We start from the raw sequence: 17,500 nt of genomic DNA, 5'->3' as shown, positions 1-17,500 counted from the left end.
CCAAACTAAATGCAACATTCCCATTATGTTGGGGTACAACGTTAATCTGATGCATAGCTGTCAACATGGTTGATGTTGATGGGATGTTAAAATAAGGGATATGCCAACCATACCCAGAAGCACTTCTCACAAAACAGATGCTTTATACACATAAATACTTGAGTATAAATGGTTATTACTAATATTTCTATGAACATTATTTGATTATACCCGCAGATCAATGCAAAATAGCCTATTGTAACTTCAACAACGATATAAAATAAATAAATAAATAAATGAACATTTATGAACACATACAGACCCTTACAGTGTCCGATATGCAGGGCCAGACGGAATCTGCGGAGAATTTTGATAAAAATCAGCGGATTTCTGCGAAATTATTTTGGGAGTATCCAGCAGAGAATCATAACTAAAACCTCAATATATTAAATAAAGGCCCAGTTTCACAAACAGGGCTTAGGTTAAGCCAGGAATAGGGCTTAGTTAAATTAGGCTATTTAAGACTATTTAAAAATGGCCTTAGAAAAATATTACTGGTGTGCACCTGGAGACAAAAAAAAAAAATGACACTGGCATATTTTAAGACATCTCTCCGCAAGTTATTTTGAGTTGAGACAGCTCAAACGTGCAATTTAATCCTGACTAGCCTTAAACCTTGTTCGTGAAACCAGGGGGTTAAGTGATAAATTACTGAATAAAAACTGAATAAATTCAGATTTACGCATTTACTCAAGCAAATAAACAGAATTAATAATGGGCGGAAAATCTGCAGAAATCTGCGGAAAATCTGCGAAAAATCTGCGTAATTCTGCGCGCGCAGATTCTGTGTGGGCCTACCGATATGTTATCAACTACAGAAAAACTACACACAGCACACATGTAGTTCTTAATTGGGTTCAAAAAACACATTTTATGTTTCATGTTTTAGTTTTTTTTTCTGGCTTCTCTTTGTTTTTTCGCGCGTCACTCTCGCGTTTTTCATTTAGACAGGATCAAATTCAAACGCGCTTCAATGATCACACGCACGTTATTAATATGAGATCAAGAAGTTCGTTATTTTAAATATAGACGTGAGGCGAGCTCTCTGGTGAAATTAAAACCACTCGCGATTTATCAAGACGACGACAAGGTTTGTTTGAGCTCGTGTCGACCATGGCTTGTTATTATATGTATATAATATCATGGTGTAATGTCTCAACTGTGTTTTTAAAAATGGCGCTTCCTTTGTTTTCATTCTCCTTCTGTGTGTGACCTACAGTATCTCTGTAATACAATAGCGTTCGGCTGAACGTCTGGCTCCGTCTTATGGTACCCTTTGCAAAGGGTGACCAAAAAGTGGTACGGTACGGTACGATACAGTGCACTTTAGGTACCCTTTGACAGTTGAAATGGCCATAAAAGCATAGCGGACCGTACCACTCAGTGGAAAGGGGCCATTACATTACAATTACAGTAATTTGAGTATTTGTAATTTGTTAGTTTACACCACTGTTCTGCTGCTTCTCTGAATTAATTATTATAGAACTGTTGAATGTATGTGCAGCACTTCCGACAAGCGAAACAAATTAAATAACCTAAAAATAAAAAGTAATCCCCTACCTTTATATTCTCATTGCAAAACTAATTTAATCACAGTAACTAGTCAATTTACACTGATCACGAGCTGATGAAAAATCCCTTTACGCCTCTCGTTTGTGGTTAATTGATGATTTTTATTGAACTCTGCCCCTATTTGTGCGATTATGCATGATTGTGAATCTATTATTTGCCTCAGTCGCGTTTGGTTTAATTATGTGTTTTTAACAGCACTTTCTCAAAAGCTCTGCATGAGCGAATCATTCGGTGTGTTTGTTGGTTGACTTCGTGTGGCTCTCGTGAATGAACGTTTCTGCCAGCGCTCGCTGTTTTAAAAGGGGTGGGTGTGGCCGTTTGGCTGGTCACCATGGTGATAGAGCAGTGGGCGGGGCCGAGGCTCCATTATAAGAGGCGCCGGCTGTGAAAACTGGAGGCCATTAGAGTGTGAGGTCTGACAGCAGCGTTTGTGTCTTCACTTCTCCACAATCACACTGAGCTCCGCTGAATGACTTTAGTGCTCGCAAAAAAAAAAAACCCAAACTGCAATTTGAGTCACACAGAGGCCTTAAATGCACGTCAGGAGGCTTTTAAAAAAAATCCAGTGCCGGGCGTTTATAACACTGTCAAAGCTCAGCATGCCAGCGGCAGCAGTTTGTGTTTCTGGTATGAATAATATTTCAATTATCTCTCGATGAGGAGAGGTGTGTGTGGTTCATTTACTTACACACTGAGATTTATATCTGATTTTTTTTCCTGGAGAACAGTATAACGGGTTCAAAATCAGGTGTAACTATTATCATTTATAATAAAAGCATATATTCTCACAGCAAGAAGGTTGCTGGTTCGAGTCCCGGCTAGGCCAGTTTGCATTTCTGCATGTGTGTGCTGCTGAGCTCACTGGTGTGTTTCCTCTTTTTAAGAGCCATGTCTAATGTTTTTCTAGCTCTCTGATGGGTCTGTTCTGTTTTTTCAGCCTAATGATGGCTTGACTGATAGTGACAGCTCTTTGGATCTCATCTTGAGTTGACAGCAACAGATTCTAAATGCAAATAGCACACTTAAAATGAACTGTAGCCCTCTTATCTGCTCATTGAAGTTGGGATAATGAGGGATTAACACATACCGGGCCATGGAACAGCTGAAAAGCCAATTGCACCATTACTTTTGGTCCCTTTACAAGTGGGAGGCACATATGCAGACTGCTGTAACTCCTACAACGTTAACTTGATTTGGATGTAAATACCCTCGAATTAAAGCTGACAACTTACTTCAAATCTATTGTGTTTGTGTACAGAGCCAAAATTGTTAGAATTGTGTTGATGTTTCAATATTAATAGACCTGGGTGTATATGCACAGTGCATACAGAAAGTATTCACATCGCTTCACTTTTTCCACATTTGTTTATGTTATAGCCTTATCACCTATTCCAAAATGGATTCAATTCATTTCTTTCCTCAATCAGTGTTCACAGCCTTTGCTCAATACTTTGTTGATGCGCCTTTGGCAGCGATTACAGCCTCAAGTCTTTTTAAATATGATGCCACAAGCTTGGCACACCTGTCTTTGGAGTTTTTGCCCATTCCTTTTTGCAATACCTCTCAAGCTCTATCAGGTTGAGTGGGAAGCAATGGTGTACAGCCATTTTCAGATCTCTACAGAGATGTTCAATAGGATTTAGGTCTGGGCTCTGGCAGGACATACACCGAGTTGTTGTGAAGCCACTCCATTGATATTTTGGCAGTGTGCTTTAGGTCATTGTCCAGCTGGAAGATGAAGCGTCGCCCCAGTCTGAGGTCAAGAGCACTCTGAAGCAGGTCTTCATTCAGGATGTCTCTGTGCATTGCTGCATTCATCTTTCCCTCTATCCTGACTGGTCTTCCAGTTCCTGCTGCTGAAAAACATCCCCACAGCATGATGCCAACACCACCATGCTTCACTGTAGGGATTTATTAGCATGGTGATGAGCGCTGCCTGCTTTTCTCCAAACGTAACGCCTGGCTTTCACTCCAAAGAGTTCAATTTGAGTCTCGTCAGACCAGAGAATGTAGTTTCGCATGCTCTGAGAGTTCTTCAGATGCCTTTTGGCAAATTCCGGGCAGGCAGTGACTTCCGTTTGGCCACTCTACCATACAGGCCTGATTGGTGGATTGCTACACAGATGGTTCTCCTCTATTCACAGAAAAGCGTTGGAGCTCAGACAGAGTGACCATCAGGTTATTGGTCACCTCCATGACTAAAGCCGTTTTCCCCCAATCACTCAGCTTAGATGGCCAGCCAGCTCTAGGAAGAGTCCTGGTAGTTCAAACATCTTCCACTTACGGATGATGGAGGCCGCTGTGCTCATTGGAGCTTTCAGAGCAGCAGAAACTTTTCTTTAATCTTCCCCAGCCTTGTGCCTCAAGACAATCCTGTCTCGGAGGACTAGACAATTCCTTTGTCTTCATGCTTAGTTTGTGCTTTGACATGCACTGCCAACCCTGGGACCTTATATAGACAGGTGTAAGCCTTTTCTAATCATGTCCAATCAGCTGAATTGAGCACAGGTGAACTCCAATGAAGCTGCTGAAACATCTCAAGAATGATCAGAGGAAATAGAATGAACCTGAGCTCAGTGTAGAGCTTCACGCCAAAGACTGTGAATACTGTAGATGTGATCTTTTAGGTTTATTATTTTTAATAAATTTGCAACAATTTCAAAAACTCCTTTTCTCACATCATCATCATGGGGAATTGTGTGTAGAATGTTGAGGAAATAAATTAATTTAATCCATTTTGGAATAAGGCTGTAACATAAAAAAATGTGGAAAAAGTAAAGCGCTATCAATACTTTCCGGATGCAGAGTATATAAAAAAATCTCTTACAAGCACACACACACACAAGCTCTCTCTCTTGCAAACGTGCTCAACTTACATACACACATGCAAACCATAAACATACTAATACACACTCACCCTCAAATACACTCATATTTATTCTTTCTCTCTCTCACTTGCACACACTCACTCACAGTCTTCATCCTTCTCTGTCTTCCTGTAATCTGCTATAGTGAGTGAGTGTGTGTGATTTTCCTCAGAGTTCAGACTGAAGCGTCAGTGTGACTGAACTCCTCGTTAATTCAGTTCATTCAGGCATTTCATCCGCCATCGCCACTGCAAACGCTCCGTCACTCCTCTCTCACATACACACACAAGCACTCAAGCCACCATAAAAGGAGAGGAGTGATCCTGCCGTCTACAACACCACACACACACACACTGACCACTGAAAGACACAGAGAAACCCCTCAATGGCTGTGTTTTCAGTTCAGTATGATCTGGAAATCTGTAGAATCACTGCAGTTCTGATGCTCAGATGATTCAGTTCAGTTCAGCGGCTTAACAAATAAATTTTTTTGGACAATTAAAATCATAATTAAAATGGCTGAATGTCTTTGCACACTGGATTTTTGGGGGTTGTAAATAAAACAAACATTACTGGAAAAAACAGATTGGCATTAAAATTCTACAGTATTTTAGTTTTTCGATGATTTCAAGTTCAGTACGCTTCATCAATTTGTTAATTACACTAATTTTATTCACATTTGTATATATATATATATATATATATATATATATATATATATATATATATATATATATATATATATATATATATATATATATTTGTGTGTTTGTACATATATATATATATATATGTGTGTGTGAATAAAATTTGTGTGGGACAATTCTCCAGCAGGATAGCGCTCCTTCTCATACTTCAGCCTCCACATCAAAGCTCCTGAAAGCAAAGAAGGTCAAGGTGCTCCTGGATTGGCCAGCCCAGTCACCATACAGTATATTACCATTATTAAGCATATCGGGGCTAAGATGAAGGAGGCATTGAAGATGAACCCAAAGACTCTTGATGAACTCTGGGAGTCCTGCTGAAGGCTTTCTTCTTCATTCCAGATGACTTTATTAATCAGTGATGTGAGGCATGTCAGAGATGTATGGATGCAGTCCTCCAAGCTCATGATGGAGTCAGACACAATATTCATTCTGTCTCCACTGCAGCAGGACTTTATATTCTATACTGGACATTATTTCTGTTCAGTGATGAGACTGTCGTCTAAGCAAAGTCAGACCTTACTGCCCTAATGAAATCATTAATAAACAAGGCATAATCATATTTTATTGTGGTCAAATAAGCGTCATCTAGAGGCCTTTGCCTTTCATATAAGACACTTCTGACACCAAATGATCAACTAGAAGCCAAGTTATTATTTGATGATCCTAAAACTTGGATAGGCGACAAGACTTTTGTCAGGTAGAGCTTATATATATATATATATATATATATATATATATGTGTGTGTTTGTGTGTGTATGTATGTATATATAGATATAGAAATATATTTTTTCTAAGCATTATTTTTATTTACATTTGTCTTGAATAATTTAGTCAATAATTTTAATTTCTACAATCATTTACGATTTTGTTATGCTTTTTGTTATGTTATGTATTTTTGGCTTGTATATCTATCTATCTATCCATCTATCTCTCTATATACATACATACATACGCACGCACGCACACACACACACACACACACCCACTTGAATATAAATAGGTTTATAAACCATACCAGTGGAGTAAAGAAAAATAATATGGGTTTAACTAAATTTTTATATTTTTTCCATTCATTCATTCCTTCTCTTCTGGCTGAGTCCCTTATACATCAGAGGTGGCCACAGCAGAATGAACTGCCAAATAATCCAGCATATCTTTTAAGCAGCGAATGCAACCCAGTATTAGAAAACACACACACACACAAACACACAAACACACACACACACAAACACACACACACACACACACACACGCACACGCACACGCACACACACACGCACACACACACACACACACACACACACACACACACACACGCATGCACACGCGCACACACACACACATTTAATTTAGTTTAGCTTATTCAGTTCCTCTTTCAAGACTTCACACGTAGCTGTTGATTGATATTAAGCTAGTTTGGCATGCTGTCCCTGGAGAGAGCCCTGAGCTCATGAGATCCTCGAACCCGGGGCTCCCTCCCGTTTGCAGAGCGAGAGGGGAGTTTGAGCTCAGGTAGACCCCCACCCCCTGTCCTGCTGCTTAAGGATGGCTTAAGTGATGTGTTGCTGGTGGAATTGAATATGGTGCTGATTTAATTTAGTCAATTTGCTTATGTCTCATGTTTTTTGGACTGAGGGAGGACCCAGGGAAAACCCATGCAAGCACGGGGAGAACATGAACTCCACACAGAAATGCTGTCCGGCCGGGTAGAGCCCCGAGCCAGAGGCATTCATGCTGCCATGATAGCCACTGGGCCGCCATGCTGCCCTATAGAGGAAAAGGGGAGGACTCTTCAAGACGATCATGTCTACAGGCAAGTTGCTTTGTTATTTATACTGAATTAGGAATCGTCTGATTGGTGGCTCGTACATTAGCTTGACTCTGGGCCAACTGTATCAATCATAAGCACGTGATCTTCTCGAAATTAGTTTAGAAATAAACGTCACATAGCGCATGTGTTTGGACTGTGGGGGAAACCAGAACCACAGGAGGAAACCCCCACCAACATGGGGAGAACATGCAAACTCCACACAGAAATGCCAACTGGCCCTGTTTGCTGTGAGGCAGCAGTGCTAACCACTGAAACACCATGCTGCCAAAATTCTGTCTAAATTATTATAACAATTTCAACAACAATCTTCACTTCAGTTCAGTATGGTACAGGTCAAGCTCAGTTCAATTCGGTTTGCTTCAGTTCAATGTTATTCTGAGGGCCTAAAAAGCAAACCACACACACACACACACACAAACTTTGTGCTGCTCCAAATCCCTCCAAACATGAGTTTGACTTGAATAAATGGATTGACAAAAGCAGATCTTACGTGAGATATTAATAATGTTATGCCATCTTACATAAGCTGCTGCGCGAGGAGAGACGGTGTCCTGCATTCATGAACTGATGACAAACACTGGCGACCTGCAGGTCAGAGAAATAATCACAAGATTACAACTCTATTCTGTCCCTCGCAAAACTCTGAAAGCTGCAGATTTACAGACTGAAGAGCTGATAAAGCACACAGCAAACTCCAGTTCCTGGAAATGAAAAAGTAATCCGCACAGAGACGACACTGGAAACTATTTCACACACACTTCGACACACAGATGCAGCGTAAGCCCGAATGTTCTTTTGTCTTTGTTATATCAGCTCTTGCATCAATCGGCTCTGGGTCAAAGGAGCCAAAAGTATCAAATAAAAGTACATAAAGAGAAAATCATTGTATTTTACTCTATTTTAAATCAATTAAAATAATTTTGACTATCATGAGACTTTAAAAATAATTAAAAATTACATTAGAAATATTCATTCATTCATTTTCCTCCGGCTTAGTCCCTTATTTATCAGGGGCCACCACAGAAGAATGAACAGACAACTATTTCAGCATATGTTTTGCACAGTGGATGCCTTTCCAGCTGCAACCCAGAACTGGGAAACACCCATACACACTCATACAGTAAGGCCAATTTAGTTAATCAGTTCCCTTATAGCGCATGTGTTTCGACTGTGGGGGAAACCGCAGCACCCGGAGGAAACCCACACCAACACGGGGAGAACATGCAAACTCCACACAGAAACACCAACTGAGCTAGCTGGGACTCAAACCAGTGACCTTCTTGCTGTGAGGCCACCATGCCACCTGTTAGAAATATAATTAATCCAAACTGCAATAATATTGTTATTTATTAGTAGTAATTATATTTCTAGTGTTATTTATAAATTTATTCATTCATTGATTCATAAAAATTTTTCTAGTTCAAAATTAAATCTAATTATATTATGTAAATATTCAAAACTGTTATTGATAAAAAATAATATAGTTAGACATAATAATATTAGTAATCTTGCTATATAGTAATCTAGCTAAAAATATATTTTAAATGTTTTTATATAGTGTTTATTTGGGTCTTATACTGTTTTTGTTAATTTTAACAATCTGTTTTAGGCTCACATCACACAATTTTAAAAGATCATGACCATATTATTAAATGCAGTTTATATAATCAGATTTATAAAATGATCATTATCTACACAAATAGAAATTTTACAACATTAAATCATCAAAAAATAATACATTTTGGAAACATAAAAAATATATAAAATAATATAAAACAACTGCATCACAAATGTACAGTAAAACTGCTGCTGATCACAGCCAATCAGAGCGCAGCTGATAATTCAGTGTTTTAAATTTTTAACCAATCATTGTTTTACTGTATTTTAGGTCAAATAATGCAATTTTGACCAGCATAAGAGACTTTAAAAATAATATTATATTTATAATTAATCCAAACTGTAATGCTAATGTAGTGTAATAACTATATCTGTAGAATTATTAAATTTTTTTTTCATTAATTTATTCATGGATTTAATTTAACACGTAAAAAAAAAATAATAATAATAAATAAATATATATATATATATATATATAAAAAAAAAATATATATATATATATATATATATATATATATATATATATATATATTTTTTTTTTTTTTTTTAAGAATGTTATGTTTATGCATGTAAAAAAATTAAATTGTTATTAATGAAACTATTTGACCTTATATTTCAATATAATCACTTTCTTAATACGGACTTCTTTGCTAACTAACTAAAAAAACGAACAACAATCTATTTTAGGCTCACATCAAAACGTTTTAAAAAATCATAACCATATTATTAAATGCAGTTTATAAAATCAGATTTATAAAATGATTATTATCTATACAAACAGAAATTTTCCAATACTAAATCATAAAAAATAATAGATTTTGGAAATATAGAAAATAATATAAAGTAACGGTATCCCTAAACATAAAATCTACACACAATGTACAGTAAAACCGATGCTGATCACAGCCAATCACAGGGCAGCTGATAATTCAGAGTTTAAAATTTTTAAGCAATCATTGTTTTTACTGTATTTTAGGTCAAATAATGCAATTTTGACCAGCATAAGAGACTTTAGAAATAATACCATATTTATAATTAATCCAAACTGTAATGCTAATGTAAAATAGTAATTATATCACTAGTATTATATACATTATTTATTCATTCATTCATAGATTTAATTTTGAACTAGTAATATATATATATATATATATATATATATATATATATATATATATATATATATATATATATATAGTTATTTCTTATTAGAATGTTTAGCTAATGCATGTAAAAAAAATAAAATTGTTATTGATAAAAACTATTTGTCATTATATTTCAATATAATCTCTTTATTAATACTGAATTCTTTGCCAACCAACTAAAAATAATAACAACAATCTATTTTAGGCTCACATCAAACTATTTTAAATGACCATAACCATATTAATAAATGCAGTTTATATAATCAGATTTATAAAAAATGATCATTATCTATACAAATAGAAATTTTTTATAATACAGAAAAATAATACATTTTGGAAATATTTAAAAAATATATAAAATAATATAAAACAACTGCATCATTAAACATTAAAATCTACACGCAATATACAGTAAAACTGATGCTGATCACAGCCAGTCACAACACAGCTGATAATTCAGTATTTGAATATCTAAACAATAAACATGAACAAAATGTCCTGACACATACACACACACAAAAACTTCAGAACACAGCGTTCCTTTATCCTGAGGATATATGCGTCACTAAATTAATCCTGAATATTGCATATTATCAGACGGCACATCATGCAGATCAGAGCAATGTCAAAGCTTTCTGAACTTAAAAAATACACAAAAAACCACATCTTATTGGAGAAGTTGGCGAGACTTTGTAAATCATGCATAATATATAATGAGCTGAAAGCAGTTGTGAGCGCTTCATAATAATCTGCCGCTGGAATGCAGTTACAGTACTAAATTTCCAGAGAAAAACACTCACAAACCACCCGTTTATGATGAATGCTGGAGATAATTATAGGGCTGAACTCCCCAATACACATGAAACGTAACGGAACAAGATTTGGCTGCGTCTGGAGTTATTACAAAAACTGTTAAAGACACATAACATGTTGAACCTGTCTGTCTTTATGATTTTATATAAACGAAGTCAGTCACTCCACCTAATTAAATCACAGCAATGAGACGCGCTTGTGACTTAATTAACCATGTTTTCCTCCCATGATATGATCGTCGCCTCAAGAATGTCTCAAACATGCTCAGATCTGCCAACATACCACTGAAAAAATCATTAAATGAGCTTTACAGTGATTTTATACACAGTAAAAGATATCCCTAAATGAGCGGTTTTCCATATTTTGTGCTTTATGTTTTTATTTTCTCCTTTATTTCTGCTTTTTATTGGCATTATGTGACTGATCCTTCTTTCAACAACTTTTAACCTTGAAAAGCTGGATAAAGTGATTTTTATGAATATTTGTTAATAGTCTGCAGTGCTCTATTGTCTAGGTTGGTGTGGTATATTACACTACAAACACCTTGTGATGAACTGCAGCACATTTTCTGTCGCTTTACACACTTATTTCTATAAATATTATACATTATTTTAAACAACTAAAAACATTAATAATGTCACTTTGTTCAACTGTAGAGCTGAATTTTCAACATCAAAACTCACCAGAGCAAAGATCAACATCCCATAATGCATTCCACAACTGGAAATAAACAGAAAACACTTGTGAATCGCAAAATACGAAAACAGTTTAATAACAGATCCTTTTGACAGTGTAACTATGGCAGATTGGGAAATTACTAATAAACATCTCTAATCAAATTTTTTCCAAATTTTCTGAGCTATAATGGTCAAAAATGTTTAATATTTTGAGTAATTTTCATTAAAGCCTTTTCTGCTCAACAAGGCTTCAATTATTTGATTAACAATAGAGTAAAAACTGCAAAGATTGAATATATTATTACTATTTAATATATTTCAATTTCAATTTTAAGTAGTAATTTATACCATGGGCTAGATTCAAGAATAATTGGTTTTATTAACTGCATTTTTTTAAATAAATAAATAAATTAATTAATTAATTAATAAAATTAATTAATAAGTAAATAAAAATAAAAATGAGTAAAAAAATAAAATGAAAATAAATAAATAAAGTAAATAAATAAATATAAAAAATAAATATAAATAATAAATATAAATAAATAAAGATAAATAAATAAATAAAAATTATAAAAATTATAAATAAATAATAAAATAAATAAATAAAAATAAATATAAATAATAAAAATAAATAAATAAAATAAATAAATAAAAATAAATATAAATAATAAAAATAAATAAATAAAATAAATAAATAAATAAATAAAAATAATAAATAAATAAATAATTTATGTTTCTAAAAAAGGTGGTGCAGTGGCTCAGTGGGTAGCACTGTCACCTCACAGCAAGAAAGTCGCTGGTTCGAGCCCCGGCTGGGTCAGATGACATTTCTGTGTGGAGTTTGCATGTTCTTCCCGTGTTGGTGTGGGTTTCCTCCTGGTGCTCCAGTTTCCCCCACAGTCGAAACACATGCGCTATAGGTGAATTGGGTGAACTAAATTGGCCGTAGTGTATGTGTGTGAATGGGAAACACCCATACACTTTCAGTGTTGGGTTGCGGCATCCGCTGTGTAAAAACATATGCTGGCTTAGTTGCCAGTTCATCTTGCTGTGGTGACACCTGATTAATAAAGGGGCTGAGCCGAAAAGAAAATAAATGAATGAATAAATGAATGAATGAATGAATGACATCTCAAATCAAGTTCAAAATCTTTAAAACTTGGCCACAAATGAATCTTCCAAACAGACCATGACCCTAAGCACACTGCCAAATTAGTTCAAATGTGCTTTATGGACAACAGAGTAAATGTTTCGGAGTGGCCATCACAAAGCCCTGATCTCAATCCTATAAAAATGTGTGATAAAGCTTGTGCAAGCAAGACAGCCTACAAATCTGACTCAGTTACACCAATTCTCTCAGGAGGAATGGGCCAGAATTCCTTCAAACTATTGTGAGAAGGTTGTGGAAAAAAAGCCAAAACATTTGAGCAAAGTTATACAGCTTAAACGCAAAATTAAAAAAAAAAAAATCTAAGAAATGTAAGTAAACTTTTGGCTGTCTTGAAATTAATAAATAATTCTCTCATTATTCTGGCATTTAGCAAATGAAAATGATTTAGGTAATCATAACAAACCTAAAATAGTAAACGTTTAGTATCATTTAGCATCAGACATTTAAAAAAAACGGTTATGGTCCTTTTTTTAGAGTGTGTAAACTTCTGGTTTCAACTGTATTTCTTAAGAATACTTTCATACGTAGTCAGATGTTCAACAGTGCACTGACCCCACATCAGGTCATGATGATAAAGAAGATCTATATATTGCAACCTATATAATTTCCATTAGACATGTAGTATATATAATCCAAGTTGCAAATCAATCCTATATTCATCTCATCTCTGCATTAAGCTTTATTCACGAGGGAAAAACACAACTCAAGCATGAGCAGAGACATGCGCGTGTTTGTGAGCAGCAGAAGCTTTACAGAGTCCTGCTTTTATTCCTGAGCGAGTGTTAAAATTAAACAAGCACAGCTACGACCGCCGTTTCATCTGCAGCAGCGCACAAATCACACCAGCGCTGGACATGTTTGCACACCGCTGGATTTACAGCACGCCGGATGAAAGGCTGTTTATGAAGCGGAAACTCACGGCTCTGAAATCTGAAGTTTGCTTTAAAACAGCGGATACATGCAGACCTGTGACTAAACATTGAGCTAGATCTGCAGTAATGAGCCAAGACTAGATATCTCAATCAGAAACAAGTGCACTTCTTATTGCGCAGGGGTATTAAAGTAAAACATGGGGCAGCACACTATATCAATTCAGCATCGATATCGCAATGTTCGCATCCGCAATAGTCACATCGAAAATATATGCAATGTTGAGTCTGCATTATAGCTGAGCAAGAGCTACAGAATTGTATTTAATTACTGTATTTATAACGGTGACACGGTGGCTCAGTTGTACTGTCGCCTCACAGCAAGAAGGTTGCTGGTTCGAGCTTTGAGTCAGTTGGCGTTTCTGTGTGGAGTTTGTATGTTCTCCCCGTGTTGGCGGCTCCGGTTAACCCCACAGTCCAAACACATGCGCTACAGGTGAATTGAGTAGGCTAAATTGCCCGCAGTGTATGTGTGTGAATGGGTGTGTATGGATGTTTCCCAGTGATGGGTTGCAGCTGGAAGGGCATCTGCTGTATAAAACATGTGCTGGATAAGTTGGAGGTTGGCGGACAAATTACAGCCATTTATTCACCTTATTCTTAGCCAATGAGTGGGCGCAGCCATTTGAATCTTTTCAAAGAGACTCGAGACTTCCAGTCTCATTCACTTCCATTTATTTTTAGACATTAATGGGTCACGAAACACCAAAACACATTTTTTGAGCTGTTGACAGTGGTATATGTGTCCCACACTGCTAAAAACACTATTAGGACACCTATATTTCACTAAAAAGTGTAAATTGGTTGTTTTTGCGTTATTTCAAGCAAATTCGTACTTCCTGTTTGAAACGAATTTTTGAAGCTGCGTCACGGTCATGACATAATAGCGTGTATTCCAGCGTGCAGACTGGACGTCTGTGCCAGAGTGTGTCTTATTACGTCTTACAGTGTGATGCATTAATGCATGAGTAAGGCTTGGTTCAAACTAATCAGCGCGCTCTATTGTGCAACTTCATTAATATTCATTAGTGTCACCGCGTTTACGCCACAGAGACGCCACGTTGTGTTGGCAAAACAAGCGTGAAGTGTTGCTTTTATAGTTTGCTGCCATTAAGTTTCGTTTTCATTTTCTCTCTGTGAAAGCTCAGCTGGATCACGTGTGGATTAACAGTGTACGCGACGCTCGACAACAATAACTTACGTGTCTAAGGAGGATTATTGTTTACCTGAGAGCTGTTCTCATCTGCAAATCCGGATTCGCTTGTAACGTTAGTCTCCTCTACATAAAGACGCGGCTCTAGTTGCTGGTGATTGTCCTGTCTCTACAGATTTGGTAAGTGAGCGACCAGTGCTCTTTGTTTATTCAGTTTGTTCGTATCGAATTAAGTTAACTATTGCACTGAGTGCAAACATAGCACCGCATTTAGTGACCGGAATAACACACGCGGCTTTCTAACGCTACCTGCCGTGTGCATCTAAGTTTCCGGGAAATGCAGAGTTTTTTTTTCTCTCATTAGCTGTGCGGTATCAAACATTGCATGAAAAATACACGCTTAGAGCAGATCCTCGAATCAAATATCTCGTTTGTCGGGAGGGACATGAATGAATTTCCTGAATGAAAGAGCCAAACTGCTGTTAAAGTCCAACATTTAATAATTTGGCAAATAATTCGACTACAGATGTCCATGTAGGTTAAACACCATCACTTTCTCATGTGTGTGTATTTTGACTGAAACTCGCGCGTGCCCAAATATACACTCCCACACCATCGCACTTTAATTCCTTTGACACTCCCCGCTAAACAGAGCTGGACACGCCCACTTTTCTGACTTTTTCCAAAGTAGAGGTGTGAAAACACCCTGCTGAAACGAGGGGCTTTCATGGCCCTTTAAAAACTGCTCATTACGCTGTTTGATGTTGCAAACTGATGTTTTCTTATTATAATATTCTACTTGGTCTGTATAGTAATGCAAACATTTGTTTGTAGAGCAAGTAGTTTGACCGTTGTAGTTTATTATTCCTAGTCATTTCTCCCGTAGGCGACTGAATCGGAAGTTCTAAAACAATCGCGAAACAGGCGCACTTCCGCATTTTAGATTAAGGTCAATAGCTCTGGCTACATAATTCACACTCTCCAGAAACGTATACTGGGGTACATTTTCACAATGAGCCTGTGTTGAAATAGAGAGTGAGTTAAGATTTTGGAGTGAACTATCCCTTTAATGCATAGTATAGTTTTGCTTTAATGTGCAACACATATTGCATACTGAAGAAAATATATTAAAGTAAAACAATATTCTATTAAACTCTATTACCCCAGAGATGAATCATAATCATAACGCAGTTGCTGTTACATTATAAAATCAATAATCCACTTAAAGCGATCTGCGCAGCACAGCAGCGTGGAGTCAGTGAAACTGTTTACACACCGCCACCACTCGGGCTCATTATAGTTACAGTCTCCATGCAGATGGAGAACATTTGCTCATTAATGTCCACAGAAACAGGTGGTGCTGATTAAGATCTGCACACTTTCACTCGGTGACGCAGAGCTGATCACTCACCGCAATTAACACACGCTTTACTGCACAAAAACACCAACTTTACACTGGGAGAGCCATTTAACCTCAGTCTGCCCTCCCCAAATCACTCGCATTACTCAAGCTTGAGGAGTTATTTCTGTACAGAAAAACCCGCATAACTCAGTCTGCATGCTGCTGTTGAATATACAGCAGGTGAAATATGAAAATATACCAGACGACCTTCAAGATGAAGACTCGTTTTTTTTAAATGTGTGCAGAAATATAAAGTCAAGCCTGATGTAAATCATATCCTTTGCTAATTTTGACTTGAAGTTAGTCTTATTCATTCAATTTTTGTTTACCAAGTTCACCTATGACTGGTCCAGCCGGGACTCGAACTAGCAACTTACTTGCTTTGAGGTGACACTGCTAACAACAGAGTAATCATTCATTCATTCATTCATTTTATTTTCAGCTTAGTCCCTTTATTAATCTTGGATCATCACAGCAGAATGAACCAACAACTGTTCCAGCATGTTTTACACATCGAATGCCCTTCCAGTTGCAACCCAGTACTGGGAAACACCCATACACACTCATACACACACGTTACAGCCTATTTTGTTTACTAAGTTCACCTATGACTGGCCCAGCCGGGACTCGAACTTTCTTGCTTTGAGGTGACAGTGCTAACCACGGAGTAATCATTCATTCATTTTCTTTTTGGCTTAGTCCCCTAATTAATCTGGAGCCACCACAGTGGAATGAACCACTAACTATTCCAGCATATGTCTTACACAGCGGATGCCCTTCCAGTCACAACCCAGTACTGGGAAACACACGCACGCACACATACAAACACCGGCCTATTTTGTTTACCATGTTCACCTATGACTGGCCCAGCCGGGAATCAAACCAGCAACTTCCCTGCTTTGAGGCGACAGTGCTAACCACTGAGCCACCATGTCGCAGAATACTCATTAATTCATTTTATTTTCGGCTTAGTCCCTTTATTAATCTTGGGTCACCACAGCTGAATGAACCAACAACTATTCCAGCATATGTCTTACACAGCGGATGCCCTTCCAGTTGCAACCCAGTACTGGAAAACAGCCATACACACTCATATACACACACACAAATACTTATACGTAACAGCCAATTTTGTTTACTAAAATTCACCTATGACTGACCAAGCTGGGACTCGAACCAGCAACTTTCCTGCTAACCACTGAGCCCCCATGTCGCAGAATATTATTATTATATAAATTATTATTTTTTGTTGCAAGGTGGCACCATACAGTCAAGATCTGTGGAGTGAGACATAAGACACACACACACACACACACACACACACACACACACAYATATATATATATATATATATATATATATATATATATATATATATATATATATATATATATATATATATATATATATATATATATATATGAATTATGAAAATATTCACTGACAGATGAGCTTGTATTAATAGATTCATTGGTTATTACAGGGATTAAAACACATTGGAATGTTGTGATCGACCAATCAGAATCAAATATGCCAAAGAGCCGCATAATAATCCATATTAATATCATTGCTTTTG

The sequence above is a fragment of the Danio rerio genome, chromosome 11 (assembly GCF_049306965.1).
Source record: "Danio rerio strain Tuebingen ecotype United States chromosome 11, GRCz12tu, whole genome shotgun sequence".
Taxonomy (NCBI): Eukaryota; Metazoa; Chordata; class Actinopteri; order Cypriniformes; family Danionidae; genus Danio; species Danio rerio.
The sequence above is the reverse complement of the archived record's forward strand: the minus strand, read 5'-3'. Positions refer to the sequence as shown.